General features: G+C 44.6%; 1 long non-coding RNA gene across 1 annotated transcript in view; it reads right to left on the bottom strand.

The window, feature by feature from the left end:
- The window catches only part of LOC116418409, a 29,044-nt gene extending 16,860 nt beyond the window's left edge, over positions 1-12,184 (bottom strand). Inside the window, exon 1 of the long non-coding RNA XR_004229244.1 lies at positions 12,055-12,184. This is a non-coding gene — a long non-coding RNA (uncharacterized LOC116418409). The remainder of the gene's footprint in view (positions 1-12,054) is intronic.
- Between the last annotated feature and the right edge of the window lie 2,889 nt (positions 12,185-15,073).

The following is a 15,073-nucleotide window of genomic DNA, read 5'->3' as shown; positions in this document are numbered from 1 at the left end:
TTTGCAACAGTACTATTGTAGCACCGCAGGCTTATCTTGCGATCTGGTTCTGCCATAATAAGATACAGAGCACTAACTCTGAGTGGTTTTGAACGTGCAAGGAACCTGCTGTCTTCAAATACAGTCCTGCTTCCAGCTTCTCTCAGGATAATCTCAGCTCTGGGAAAGGGAGGAGGTTGCCTTTATGTACAAGCATTTCCAGGGATCTCCTTGTAGGAACACGTTTATTCTAAAGCTATTATAACTTTCACATGTTTGTTTGTTTATTTGTTCTATCACATTTATCTCCCTGGCGTGTAATCATGGTGAGAGATTCACGTTCAAAGCAAACATACATTGACCTCCTGGCCTTACATTAGTAGAGTCTCAGTGTACACATTTCATACAGCACTGAGCCAAAGGGAGGAGTGTCTGTTCACAGTGTGTGCACACCTAGGATCAGCCTTATGTGCTGTCAAGTGTGAGAACAACTTGACCCTATTGTCCCATTCGGACTCCCTCTTGCTGTGGAATCTGGGACATGTGGCTCATTTTCCTCATCTTAAAAGTGTAAATGCAGAAATACTTGATAAGGAAATAGCATTGAATTTTTCAGTTTCCAATATTTAAATAGCATAAAGCCAATTAAATATAAAGACTTAAGGAGCAAATTATCTGTACAGTTTGGAGGGTTAGATGCATTAATATCTGTGTGTCAACCAGTTCTGTGCCAGGAAGGCAATTTCTAAACAATGCTTTACAAGTAATGAGATGTTCCAAATGCTCAGCCAAGAGTTGGAACTTGTCATTAGTCCCCTGCCATCTGCTGTGTCAAACCCTCACCTCAAATTGTTTCTCTAAATTTACAACTTCAGGTTGGCACTTTAATAGAAAGGTATTAGGATCCCCTCAGGAAATACTATGGCCAAGTATACTTCAAAAAAAAAAACTAGAAAATACGTATTTTCTGTTACATGTGACCCCTTTCCAACTTCTAAATTTAGGGTAAAAGTCATTCAGGGATGCATTCTGGAATTGCTGAGTCAATTAAGGAGGTTTCCATGTATTGCTTGTAAGGTGTCCTGGTCCTCTTAGAATTAAATGTACCTATTTGCTTGGAGAAAGCGGTTCAAAGAATGCTTTCAGTCATGGCAAGGTTTACCTGATGTGTGGGATGGCTATTCAAAAGATGAGTGGTTGGGTAAAGAAAGAGAGAGAGAGAGAGACAGAAAGAGTCAGAGAGATTGACTTAACAAATAAGGAGCGTAGGCTCCAAGAAAGCTGTGCCCTGCTTGAGTCCAACACTTCTCTGGCCATCACCGTCCTCATGGAACATGACCTTGGTGAAGTCGATCTTACACCAGTGAATAGGTGGGATAACAGTGACCTCAAAATTGAGCCTAAGCCAACAGCTATCAGTGAGCATCATGCCAGATGCTTGATACTTACCCAACATCCTGAAAGTAAATATCACTGTCCCCTGCTTTACAGGTGCAGACAGTGAGGCCCATACAAAATAAACAATCTGCTTGAGAACCAAGATCTAGTAAGTAGCAGTGCCAGGCTTCAACCTCAATCTCCTACGATCCACAGTCCGTGCTTCTAACTGCTACGCTGGGGTTTAGCATCTGTGAAATCTGGGTGATAATAATACCCAGGGTGGTGTTATTCACATCTATGAAGGCGTATGTGGCCATACTCCTTGCCCATAAAGCAACATCTTGGTAATTATGTGATCTTTTTTCTGATTACTCTAATAAAGGAACAGGGGTTACAAAATGCATGGAGGCCCAGGATGTAGTCATTAGTGACATAAACAATGATGCCCCTCCTTGGCACAGGGAGTGCACTGTTTGAGAAGAAATCATTTCAAGAGCTTTCACATTCAGCTGCTATGCTAAGTTAGTTTTGCATCCAGGCAGTTAGACAATGAATGCATCTGGCACTAACACCTTCCTAAGTGCCTGCCTGTCCAATCCCTGCTTAGCTGGCTCTTAACAGCCGCACTAAAATCGAAACACTAAGAGATGACTGTCACCGAGCCACCTGTAGAATCCAGGGATGCAAAAGGATAAGTCTCTCATTTAATTGTAAATGTGAGCTCCTTGCAGTCCAATTCCGAGGCCTGTCACTTAGAAATGTTAATGCTATTTATTGTAGCGTGCATGGGATAATGGCATTTCTCAACATCTGTTTTCATTAAAATTTCCAAGTTGCCTTTGTGTTCCATTCTGTGGGCGCCACTTGGTAATGATGCTGTTCATACTTATGAAGCAGGAGGATGGAAAGTGGCAAGTGGGAACCCAAACAAAATATTATTAATGAATATTTGCAGCTGCTGGTGGGACTTGGTGAGAAGCTGCCAACACTGGTGACAGAATTCATCTCGTAAAATGTACCTATGATAAATATCGACCAGAGTGATTAGCAAGAGTTGTTCATTCATGAACAACTTCCAGGTAAGCCAGCAATATGATTTCCAGCAGTAAGGGGAGGATTTTTTTTTCTTTTGCAAGGCAACCAAAGGTTTAAGATCATAACATGGCTATTAATGCCATAGTCTTGGATTTATTTTGGTACCTTGAAAGGTTTAGTCTGGAAGAAAAAGAAAAGAGGCACAGTGCTTGTGTGGTTAGAGAAATAACTGTGGAAAGACTATGCACATCCTTCCAGGCTCAGGACAAAACTCACTTCCTCCCAACAGCCTTTCTTGGCAAATCCAGTCTTCTGGAACCCTCCCTCTATATTCCCATCGCACTTGTCTGACTCTGTTACACTCTCTTAGAATTTAACCAGAATTTGCCTTTTAATGATAAAGGTTTTCACATGTGTATTTCCTTGTTTCCTATGTATACTGTAAGCTCTTCAAACGGACCCATTCTTACCTCCCCTCTTCCTATTTTGACCACACTATAGTCCCTATGCTTGGTCCCTGGCACCTAGTAGGTTCTCACTAACTATTTCTTGATGAATGACAATGTAAATGAACACATGAACATTGGGAAGTAGGTTTCCCAATGCAAAGGGTCAATCTATAAGCCAAGGATTTTAAGTAACTCCAGGGCAGGTAAGAAGGTAGTTTGGAGCACAAGACCACCCTGAGGCCCTTGAAATCACAGAGGTAGCTTACTCTACCTCTGAGCTGGATTCTTAATGCCTATGGAATCTAGTGGGTGAAACTTGGTCAAAAAGATCTTTTTAGTCAACTAGGATTGATTAGCAAAAGTTATTGATTCATGAATGGCGTACCTGCAAATTGATTCTTTTTCACATCTATTTCCTTGTCTTGTAACTTTTACCCTTTACCTTTTATGAAATGCAGAAAAACCCTCTTGGCTTTACCATTAGCACCCGTGACAGATCCTGTTGATCCACCACTGATTTTAGCCCGAACTGGGCTGGACACTCCACAGGAGCTCAGGCTCTCCTCCTGCTTCCACCTTGCTACTTCCCACCTTGGAGCCTTCGCCAGCACCGTGGAAGTCCCCTCAGCCTTCACACAAGTATTCCGCAGGTGTCCAGAAGTTACTGCTCAGGGAACACTTGCAGGGACAGACAGATAAGCCCTCCAGCCTCCTGTCCTTCAGGCATAAATTTGGGAGGCATTCTGTAGACTTCCTAAGAGGTCCAGAGGAACCACAGCAGTGGCCTCAGTACCATATCTCCTGCTGGCTTCTCCTGGTTTCCCATCTCACTGTCCTCTCTCCTTCAGATGTGCTTCCTGGGATCACCTCCCAGTCCACCACCACCACTTTCAGGGGAACCCAACTACTCAGTCTGGCTAAGCTCTGATCTTAAAACCATAAAGATTAAACAAAAACTCTCAGAACTGAGACACCTAGATGGGGATGCATTTCCAAGCTGGCACATTCAAAGGTTGTGCACTCTTTCCAGAAGCTGCCATTGATCCAGGAATTCTTAAGTGTGGACTGCAGAGCCTATGTGCAAGACTAGGACAGGGACGCAGACCTAAGGAGGCACCATTCCCGGGTCCGATGAGGGCAGATCTGTGCCCAGTAGGGTGCTCCCTGCATGTTTGCTGCTTTGACACCTGGCTTGCCTCCTGCTCCCCTGGTCCTGCTGTTTACCAATCACATTGGACAACCATACTCATTTTTAGAATTCCGTATTATTTTATACTGCCACATTCTAAGAAGTCCAGATCCACTCATTCAATGACTTCCAAGATAATTTTGTAGGAGAGACCAAGGCTTGATGTAGGGAAAGTCACTCCAGATGAGGCCAGGAGACCTGCCTTTCAGACCTCTCCTCCCTGCCACTACCTGGGCCACCTCAAACAGGTCACATCACCTTGCTAGCATCACTTCTCAGCTCAGAATAAGGAAAGGAATGTACCCTCGGGGGGGGGGGGGACGTTGGGATGAACTTGGTTAATGCAGGTTAACCTGCATGTTAAAGCACTCAGTAAACTAAGTCATAAACAGCATGGGTGATGAAGAATTGGATGAATAACCTCTTTTTAAAACTACTGCCCTTTAACAAATATTTACCATATGTCATGCACTCTACTAAATGCTTCACATACTTTATTTTACTTAATGCTTATAATAATCCTTTGAGGTAAGTCATATTATCCCCATTTTACAGATGAGAAACTGTGTCAGAGAAGATAAGTCACATTGCTCCCAAGGTTACAAATCAGCTAAGATCGAATCCAAGTCATTCTAATTCCAAAACCCAATGCTCTTACCATTGTGTAATTTATTGGAACGTTATCCAGTGGCAATTAGATGATAAGGCAGTGCCCTCTCCTCTTTCAGCGTAGTTCAGATAAAGGCAGGAAGAAAATTGCCCCTCTCTGCTGCCTGTCATTTGAAGATCCCTTTCCCATACCTGGAACTCTTTCACTTGGGCAGGTGCAAGCCAAAGTACATCACACCTAAACTTATATACCCAAATGATTGTTACCAACCTTAAGGCAGTCACTTTGGGATATGCCCACCTATGTAACGGTGCAGCCATATATTTCTATGGTTTTAGAAATCCTTTAGAATTATTTTCAAAACAGGTTCAAATGAATATCCTCTAAAGTGCATTACTGTTTTTCTCACCCCTAGAAGAGACAATATTATAATTCTCTAAGGTAATCTAAATTGGCCCCAGAAAATGTAATAAAATATTTGAATTAGCCAGGCACAGTGGCTCATACCTGTATTCCCAGCACTTTGGGAGCCCGAGGTGGACGAATCATGAGGTCAGGAGTTCAAGACCACCCTGGCCAATTTAGAGAAACCCCGTCTCTACCAAAAAGACAAAAATTAGTCGGGCATGGTGGCATGCACCTACAGCCCCAGCTACGCAGAAGACTAAGGCAAAAGAATCACTTGAACATGAGAGGCAGAGATTGCAGTGAACCAAGATCGTGCCACTGCACTCCAGGCTGGGTTACACAGCGAGACTCCATCTAAAAAAAAAAAAAAAAATCTGAATCTGGGAAGACTTCCATATCGATTCTTCACGTTTGGGGGCTCTGAGGAGTGGATGTCATTTTGTTCTTCTCTGTTGTTTATCTAAATACCAAGCAGTAAAACAGGAAAATACAGACTAAATTAAAGGCCGCTTGGGTGGGGAGCACCCCAAAACCAGACTAAGGAAAGCCCTCTGCCCACCGTAATCCCAGCAGCCTGAAAAGGGAGGGGGATGACCACTGCTACGCTGCCTCATTTTCAACATTGCAGCAAAGCAGCTGAGGAATAAGGTCTTCCTTCTGCAGGAGAGACTCTCGAGTCTGAAATTAAATGTCCTAATGACAACATTTGTTTTGGGGGAGAGCACTTTAAGCATCATGCTAGATACCCATTTGTTGTCCAGCCTAAACTTTTGACTCCTGTCTTACAGCTGCATTCCTCGAGGTGAGTAGAAATGGTGCTCTCAGGTTGAAACCCCATAGGCTTCCACCTTGCCACAGACCAGAACACAGAACTTTTGGGGAGAGCCAGCTTCTGTGTGGAGTCATACCTCTCAACACCTCCAACATGTATTTCCCAAAACATCTTAGCCGTGAAAGTTCAAAGCAGAAATAATTTCCACGCAGAACATGGAAGTTCAAAGCAGGCCGAGAGGAAGCTGAAGCAGAAATATCGTTTGAAAAAATTAGAAAAGGTTCACAGGAGAGAAAGAATGATGCTCTGAAGGCCAGAGAGACAAAGAGACCCATTTCATGAACAGCAATAAAAGAATAGCTGAGGATTGGCTACATGGTCATATGGGGGGAGGGGAATCAAGGAAGTCGGTAATCACGATGAGGAAATCAGTTTTACCTCTGTGACTAGTAATTCATTTATTCTCCATTCAATCTGCAAGCAGTTACTGAGCATCTGCATTTTTCCAGACAGACAGTTGGGTGCTAGGTATATAAAGGTGATCCAAACCAGGCAGAGTTCTGTCCCATGCGTGCACTATCTAGCAAGAAAAGCAGGTGATAACTTAATGACCACACAGACAGAGGTTTCACAAATACCAAGGGGAAGACATCCCAGAGCTGGAGGCAAGTGTAATGGGGTGGAGAAGTATCCAAGGGAACCTTCCTTGGAAAGGGGGCACCTGATGGGTGACTAGGAGCTAACCAGGCCGAGAGGAGGGACCAGCACTCGAAAAATTCCGCCGGAAGGGGAGTGACTAGAAAAGGTTGAGCCCAACTGGGAAAAATCCAAAAGAAAGATTCTCCTTGACATGGTATTCCTCAAGAGGGTTGCAGAATCCCCCCTTGGAGACAGAAGGACAACCTGATTAACTGTATCAACTCAGTGGCCTTGTGTGACCTTGGGCAAGTTACTTAATCCCTCTGTGCCCCAGGATTTTTATCTGTGAAACGCGGATAGTAAAACTACCTACCTCATTGGGTTGCTGTGGGGATTAAACGTATAAAAATACATAAAGTGCTTGACCCAAGGGAATCAGGGACCAATGAGCCTGGATGGTGGAAAAAAATCGCATTTTATTTTCAGTAACTTCTAACAGGAATGCAGTATTCCCTTTCCTTGTAAGTGCAGACAACAAACCCAGTGGTAACAGCCGTGGCCTGTGATTTCTGTCACCAATTAAAATCTCAGGTGTATTCAGATCATGTGAATGTTTCTGCAGAAATCTCAAAACGTTATTTATGCTCATCACTAACTAGTTGAAATTACCGTAGTTATTAAACCTTTGCTAGATCTCATTATTCATTGTATTAATAAAGAAGAAGGCACATTACCATACCACAAATTTGTTTTTTAATATTTTTATGATTGTATTTCAGAGTAATAACTTGCTTTTGTAATCCTAGGTATTTTGATTTATATTCATATTTTGAAACATTATTCTGAGAAGGGGGTCATAGCATTGCCAGGCTGTCAAAGTTTAAAATTCCTGTTCGAGGTCAAGTGCACAGACTCAAAGCATAATTCCAAGGGGCATTTGTGCCCAAGCACTTCATTTTCACTGGTCTACATACAGCCACATTACCTGTAGCCACTGGATGGTGGAAAGTGCCCTAGACTGCGTCAGGCACCCATATTTATAATTGGAAATCAGTATGAAAGGAAAATAAATCTCAGAACCCCTAAATCTCTAAGCCAAAGGGAAAATTCAAGCTGGGAACTTCATCAGTCAATCTTGTCTCCATTTTATTCCTAAATAAGATAACTACAAAGATTTAAAAAAGCTACATACCTCTCTCACAATTTTCCACTAGGAAATTCCTTGTGGGCCCCAAGATCTTTACCCTAAAATGGTTCCGTTGAATTTTACCCCCGACAGTGTAAATCGACAGCTTGTCTTCACAGGTGCGGGACAAAAGACAGAACTCTAGGTCATCCCTCTGCTCACCTGAGATAAATGCATATCTGATTGCTTCCTCTCATGTAAAAATGCAGATTTACTGAGCTAGCCCAAGGCATAAATGGCTATTCCTCTAACCCCTCTCACATATAAATTGTGTATTCAGCAAAAGGCTGATCAAAGACTCAAAAGAAAGCAACCGTTTGTCTCTTACTTACCCACACCTTTAAAAAATGTCTCCCTCTCTTCCTAACATCATCCCTTTCCCCATTAAATACTGAAGTCCTCAACATCATCTTTGGAAAAAGCCACAGACCCACCTCCTGGGCATTCGCCCTTAAATAAACTTTCTGGATCGATTGAGAGCTGTCTCAGATAGCCACAGCTAGATGTGAGACTTTAGGTGAGTTGTTTACCCTCCCTGAACTTGAGTGTCCTCATAACAAATCTTAGGTAAATAATACCTAGCTGCGTCACGGAGCTGTTGTGAGTATGAAATGAGCTCATTTCTGTGAAAGCACCTGGCACAGGTAGGCACTGTAAACCTTTTGTGAATAGGATTCAAGGCTGAGAGCTCTTCAGTCCATTTGCATATACAGACATCAGCTTGCAGGATGAGAATGCTTGTTTGTCTCCCTCCTGCTGGGATGCTTGGGGACAGCTCTGACAGCTAGGTGCCAAGAGGAAACCTGTGCTTCCATTTCCAGCCCTGTCCCCATGGGCGAGCCACGCTGAACCAAAGAGTTCACAAGGATCAGCATGAAAAGGGAAAACAATTTGTTCAGGGGCCCTAGAGTCAGACACTCAGAATGCTAGGCTTGTGGGGTTTTTCAGCTCTAATCAGCATCAAGTTGATCTTATTTTGAGAGATGCTAACGAATCCAGAACAATCTACAGGTAGCTCCAGCAAGACACCCCCTGGCTCTTCACCTGGTCCCTGCCCACCTGTCCCCAACTCCTGGAGTGTGCTTGGCACCAGGGTGCCTGGTCTGCTCCTTCAGACCCACCTGCCAGCTTGAGCCCCCTACTTCACCTGGGGCACTGTAGGAGCAGAAAGCGTCTTTTCCTTTCAGCCTTATCAGATTGGTCGTTGTTTCTTTTCCCCCTCTTCTTTTATTGTGTTCTGTCTTTCTGAAGATTAATTTATTGTGGCTGAAAAGATGGCAGATAGAGAAGCCTGGAGACTGATTTCCCCCTATTTATCCAAGGCCCCAGCCTGGTGCTAGCAGTGACAAACCAGTCCCCCACTGCAGGGACCCACCAATGAGACCATCCAGGCTCTGGAGTTAAATGGATTCTGCTCTCTGAGGAGCTCAGAGCACTTTAGAAACATGAGCTCATTTCGGGTCCATTCTGACCAGGATTCAAAATGCCCCAAGGTCTCCCAGGACACAGACGTCTAACACAGCTGCGTTCCTGCTGAGGCCATTCTGTCTGCCTAGAGTCAGAAAAAAATGGAGGCATAAAGCCCAGGTTAGATGAGCCTGTAATGAAAAGCAAAGGCCCTGGAGGTTAAATGAGCAACTTTCAATTGCACCCCTACTTGTCCTCCAGGCTTTGGTTTATCCCTTAGCTGAAGTATAACGCTTTCATTTCAAAGCAGCAAAAGACATCAAGTATATGAAAGTACCTAGCACCAGTCCTTCTAAATGGTAGATAATCAATGTTAGTTGAATCCAGAATGGTTATTGTGAGGCAGGCCCATGGGCTCAGGGTTTGCTGAGTTGCCCCGGATGGGCAGTTTAGTCTCTTACATCTCATCTGTTTCTCACTCCCTGAGTTCTCTTTAGCAAGTATTAAAGATGAGTGGTGGGTTCGAGACACTCACAAATTCCTTGACATTCCTCCCTTTAAGAGGTGGGGTCATTGGATCTCATTGAATCCAGACGGGACCTCTGACTGCTTTGACCTATAGTATACAGTGGATATAACACTGGGTGAGTTTCCTGCTGCAGGTTTGAGTCTCTGGAGACTTACTAGAAGCCTGTTCTGAAGAAGTCCAAGCAAGCCACTTGGAGAGACCATGGGGAGAGAACAACACTGGTCAGACCTTGGCTCTTCTGGCCAGCTCAACCCAGACATCCCTCCCTCCTGCTCAGACCAGCTGAATAATTCTGAATGAGTTCAGTGGATGCCACGTGGAGCAGAAGAGCCGCTCAACCAAGCCCTGCCTGAACTTCTAACCCATGAATTATGAGGTATAATAAAATAGTGGTTATTTAAAGCCACTAAGCTTTGGTGTAGTTTGTTGTACAAAAAAGGAAAACCTCAATGCTATATGAATTGCTAAAAAAGTCTCCGGGGTCAGATCACCTTTCTTAAGGAAACATATACATTCCTATTAAAACAGGAACTAGGCAAGGCCTAAAAGGGCAGGGCCTCTTGAAATTTGTGATATGTGCCTACATTGTAAGCGGAGCTACTGATATTAGGAGAAGTTCTAGAGCACTCACCAAGGCTCCTTCTCCTTCCCATACAACAGATAATAAGCATAGTTATGTTTGAGAACATACTACATGGCCAGTCTGTGTGCTTTATATAATAGTAATACCATTAGCCAACACGTCCAGGGCCCTTACTATGTCTCAGCGTTCCAACACTTCATGTGTACTAGGCAATTCCATAAGATGGCTATTCTTATCATACCCACATTATACTTAAAAAAAAACTAAGGGACAGAGATATCAAGGGGCTTGCCAAGGTTACAGATTACGAAAGCATTGTAATATGTCATTCTCTCATTAACTCTGCGTTTGCTTCCCCTCATTGCTGTAACAACTTACCACAAATGTGGTGACTCACAACAACACTAATTGACTATCTTACAGTTCTGGAGGTCAGAAGTCCAAAAGGCATTTAACTGGGATGAAATCAAGGTGTCCATAAAGCTCTGTTCCTTCTGGAAACTCTAGGGAGAATTTGCTTCCATGTCTCTTCCAGCTTCCAGAGGCTGCCTGGACTCCTTGGCATATGTCCCCTACCTCCATCTTCCAAGCCAACTAAGGCTGGTGGGATCTTTTGCCCCTTGCATCATTCTGACCTGAACTCTGCTGTCTCTCTCCTCCACTTATAAGGACTCTTGTGATTATATCGGGCCACTGAGATGGCCCAGGATACTCTCCTCTTCTCAATTTCAGCTGATCAGCAACCTCAATTCCGTCTGCAACTTAATTCCCATTTGCCATGTAACATAACACATTCACACATTCATGGACGTCTTAAGAGGGAGTGCATTATTCTGCCTACCTCACCCTGTAAGATGGAAATAATGATGTCTCCCCTTTTATAAATGAGGGAGCCGGGGACCCTAATGGTTAAATAATTTTTACCCAGGTCACACATATCAAATGCCACTTCTCCTGAAAACTACAGGGTCCCAGGTTAAAAAGCAAGAATATCCAAAACGGTCAGATAAGCCCTTTCCAAAGGCAGGGATGTTGGTTGCAAGTTACACATATATATTTTATATAATATATATATATTGTCTATCCATTGACCCATGGAAATCTATCCATTGACCCATGGAAATCTAATATTCTATCAGCTTTACAGTGGTGAGAAGTACTGCTGGGGGGTGTCCCCCTGCCAGCTTCTTCAGCCCTAACAAAAGTTAGAGAAGGCTTGTCTAGGAAAACCCCTCTGAGAGTGCTTGCTTATCTGTCCCTGAGAATTGAAGAAACAGCATTTCTCATATGCACTAAAACCTTCCGATAATGAACTCTGCGACAAGGGGACTCCATTCATAGTGAAGCCACAAATCATTCCAGTGCATCAACCCTTGCAGTCCCAAGAGAGATAAAGAGGGAATGTTTTGGAGTTCTTTAAAAACATTTTGTGTGCCCGTGGTATCTCAGACCTACTAAGCTTGAAACACATCCATCCAGCACCTTGGGGGCATGCCAGGTCCTTGAGATATACAACCTTTAATCCTCACGAAAACTCAAGGTAGCTGTCAACCTCTCTCATCCACAGCTTCCGCACCTGGAAAAGGGGGATAAGTATCCTCTCCACAGCTACAACAGCCAGTAAGTGACAAAAGGAGGATTCAAACCCAGGGCTGTTTGGCCTCAACTCCAGCTCTGGCCTCTGCGTCCTGCCTCTAGCCTGCTGCTCTGCCCGATGAGACTCTGCTTGTGCCTTGTCCTCCCTGAGGACATATCTCCCACCACATCTCCCACCTGTCCAGACCCTCCCATCCATCCTTCCAGGCCCGAATCCACACCCTACCACCTGCCTGCTATGAAACCTGCCCCAGCTGCTTTAAGTTTTTCTGCTCCCTCCAACATTTTATACCTCTTATCATGTGTTTGTATGTTCCTCTGTTCTTGGGTTTTATTCACTTCTCCAGGATAGATTGTAAACTCCTCTGAGTCAGAATCCACACCTTAAACAGTTATTCCACTTGGGATCATCACAGAAGCTGCCATTTAGCACTAGCTGCACAGATCCTCTATGCATGTATGTTTTCCTGCAAGAAAAGGTTGGCTTACTTTATCTTCAGACCTTCGTGGTTACTTTTTTTTAAAGGCTTGCTACAAAGTTTCATTCAGAAAGTTCAGGAGCAGGCCTTGCCACTCCGCAACTGCAACTCCGGGTTAACCCTGAAACTCAGCTATCTGCCTCCCTCTGCAGCTTTCTCTCTAAACTATGTGCTAGCTGAAATCATTCTCATCAAGAAAGTATTCACATGAACAGAATGAATGGGGCAGGGGGTTTTGTCTCGTCTGTTCATTGGGGTACCCGCAGGACTTAGAATAGTGCCCGGCACCTGGTAGGTGCTCTAAAAATCTTCCACCAACAAAGGAGGGAATGAATGAAAGTTGTTGAAAGCCCTTCAAATTTCAGATGACTATCTTAATGAGCTGTTCATGAAACGAACAACCTAATTAGCCACAATCAAGTGGAACCCAGGTGTCCTGGACTCTGATCAAGTTGGAAAGTCCAACTCTGAATGTTTGGGGAGGGTCGGGAAAATGGCATTCTTAAATACTCTCCCTGGATAATTCTGATGCTCACCAGATTTCAAGAGCCACTGTCTTACAGAGAATTGTTAGTTATTGGTTGTGAGTCGGGAAAAGGCTGTAAGTACGTTGACAGATTATCTGCAGGTACATTCCTCTTGACAGGCCTAGGGGTTGACCTCAGTGAAGCCTGTAGCCTCTGCTCACCGACGTTTATGTGAGTGTTCCTGCCTCCTCTAGTGTCTTGCAAAGTCTGGCCTGAGCCCCGCCCAAAGCACCTAATGCCATCATACCTGCGGAGGAGATGGTTGACATGCTCTTATTTGGGGTGGCTGCATCCATCTAATTGGGAAGCTGCCTGGAAGAACCATCTATCACTTCTGCCAGTGACAAATGGCAGGAAGGAGCAGCCCCACACAATGGCCCTACCCACTCCCGTTCCTCCACACCTCATTATGCCTGAGAAATTAATATTCATGTTGTTTTGTTTTGACAAGCAGGGCAGAGAGATGTCAGGTAGTTGCTCCCCTTGTCCTCCTTCTGCACGTTCCCCTGAGCAGCTCTGGTAGGGCTGGGCCTCTGCTGGGAAAGCCTTAGCGCCTCTCAGCTGGGGACAGAACAGTACCTCCTGGGAGATGCTCTCAGGGGCTTGGCTGAGCCTGGCTCACCGGCCCGTCACCTCAGGCTGCCCAGCATGCTAGGGACCCAGATTCTTTGCCACCCTCTGATGTCATCTCTACGGGTCTTGCATCTCTACCCTCTTTTCACTGGGCTGGTTGGGGTCTAGATACCTAAAGCTACACACATGTCTCCAACATGCACATGGCTGCCACCTTCCTCCCCAACTGCCTCTACCCCTAGCAGCTTGGCCCACCAACCAGGTTCATTTTTGTTCAAATTAATGTATTGAGTGTTCCCCATGGGTTAGGCATTGGACCAGGACAGGAGTGTAGGGGATACATCCCCTCCATTGCCATCTAATACAAGTCTCATGTCTAAGGAAGTCAAACAGCTGTAAAAATTTCTACAGAATTTGAAAACCAGAGACTAAGCTGCAGGTAGAGGCTGACCTGAAATCAACAATTACAATAACTTTTCGGAGTCTACACAACGGGGAGAAGACAGAGTATTTGCAGGAGAATATCTGTCAATCAATAAGGATATATCTTTCTGTAGTATTTTCTAAGCCTTCAGATAAGTTTAATGTTCCCTCCTGCCAACACACACATACACACACCCTACTACTACTACTACTACTACTACATACTTTCTGCTTTAAACAGCATACATAGTAAAGAGGAATGGTTAACATTTTATTGAAACTCTATAGCATTCTAGGTGTATACATGTTTTTATTTAATATATGCAACGACTCCATAAAAGAGATGGTATCATAAGTAGTGAGGAAACAGGCTCAGAGAGGTCACAGAAGGTACCTAAAGCCACACAGCTAGTAAATGGCAGAGGCCAGATTCAAGTTCCTTCTGCATTACGTGAAAGCCTATTGAGCCTCTTCTATTCTGCCACACTGCCTGCCTAAAATCACGTACTGTCTTCACTCTTCCCATTCCTCAGTCACTGTTTGCCTCATTGATGGGCCAGAAGCAATTGCAAAGAGCTATCCTATAATCCGTGCCTTTCCTTCCCCTGGCTATGAAAACACTTTGTCTGGCATGCAGCTGGCTTCTCCCCTGGTTGTGCAGTGTCCATGGCCCTAGACACTTAGACTCACCTCACAAGCTGATCTTTGACAGATGTTCTTGCCCTGTTGAGAGAGCCACCGTGCCAGTTGTCTGCTAAGTTGAGGCATCCTCGAAAGGTTCCTAATACTCTAATCAAGATTGATCTGTACTTCTGTGGAGCATGGCCACTTCCTTAATCAGCTTGGGCTCATTTGAGCCTCTCCTCCTGCTGAAGCCTCTGATTCGAGAGCTGAGTGGCTCAGCCGGAGCCAAGCAGAAGGGGTGCCAAGATCTAGAGCTTCCCTCCCGTGGGTTGGAGTGGGTCCACATAATGACCCCGTCAGCCTTCAGATCAGGGTGGGGTTGGGGCAGCCAGAGTGCCAGAATCACCTCTAGATATCTGTCCATCACCTGTTTATTCCAACTGCCCTACAAATACTATCATTAGCTGGTGTGTCAGGACATGAACAAGTTAGGGAAGCTCGGTGGAGCTCCCTGACCCCTCTGGGATCTGGCATTGAGTCTGATTGCTCTTCTGCATGTCATGTTACAAGTGTCATTTTGCAGCCACTGGAAGGATGAGGAAGCAAGGCATCCCCTTCTGGGCATGGGACAGGGAGTGCTGAGCAGGGGTTCCAAGCACAGCACACCAGAGGAGACAGGGAGTAC

This window comes from Piliocolobus tephrosceles, chromosome 13, assembly GCF_002776525.5.
Source record: "Piliocolobus tephrosceles isolate RC106 chromosome 13, ASM277652v3, whole genome shotgun sequence".
Lineage (NCBI taxonomy): Eukaryota > Metazoa > Chordata > Mammalia > Primates > Cercopithecidae > Piliocolobus > Piliocolobus tephrosceles.
The sequence above is the reverse complement of the archived record's forward strand: the minus strand, read 5'-3'. Positions and strand labels throughout refer to the sequence as shown.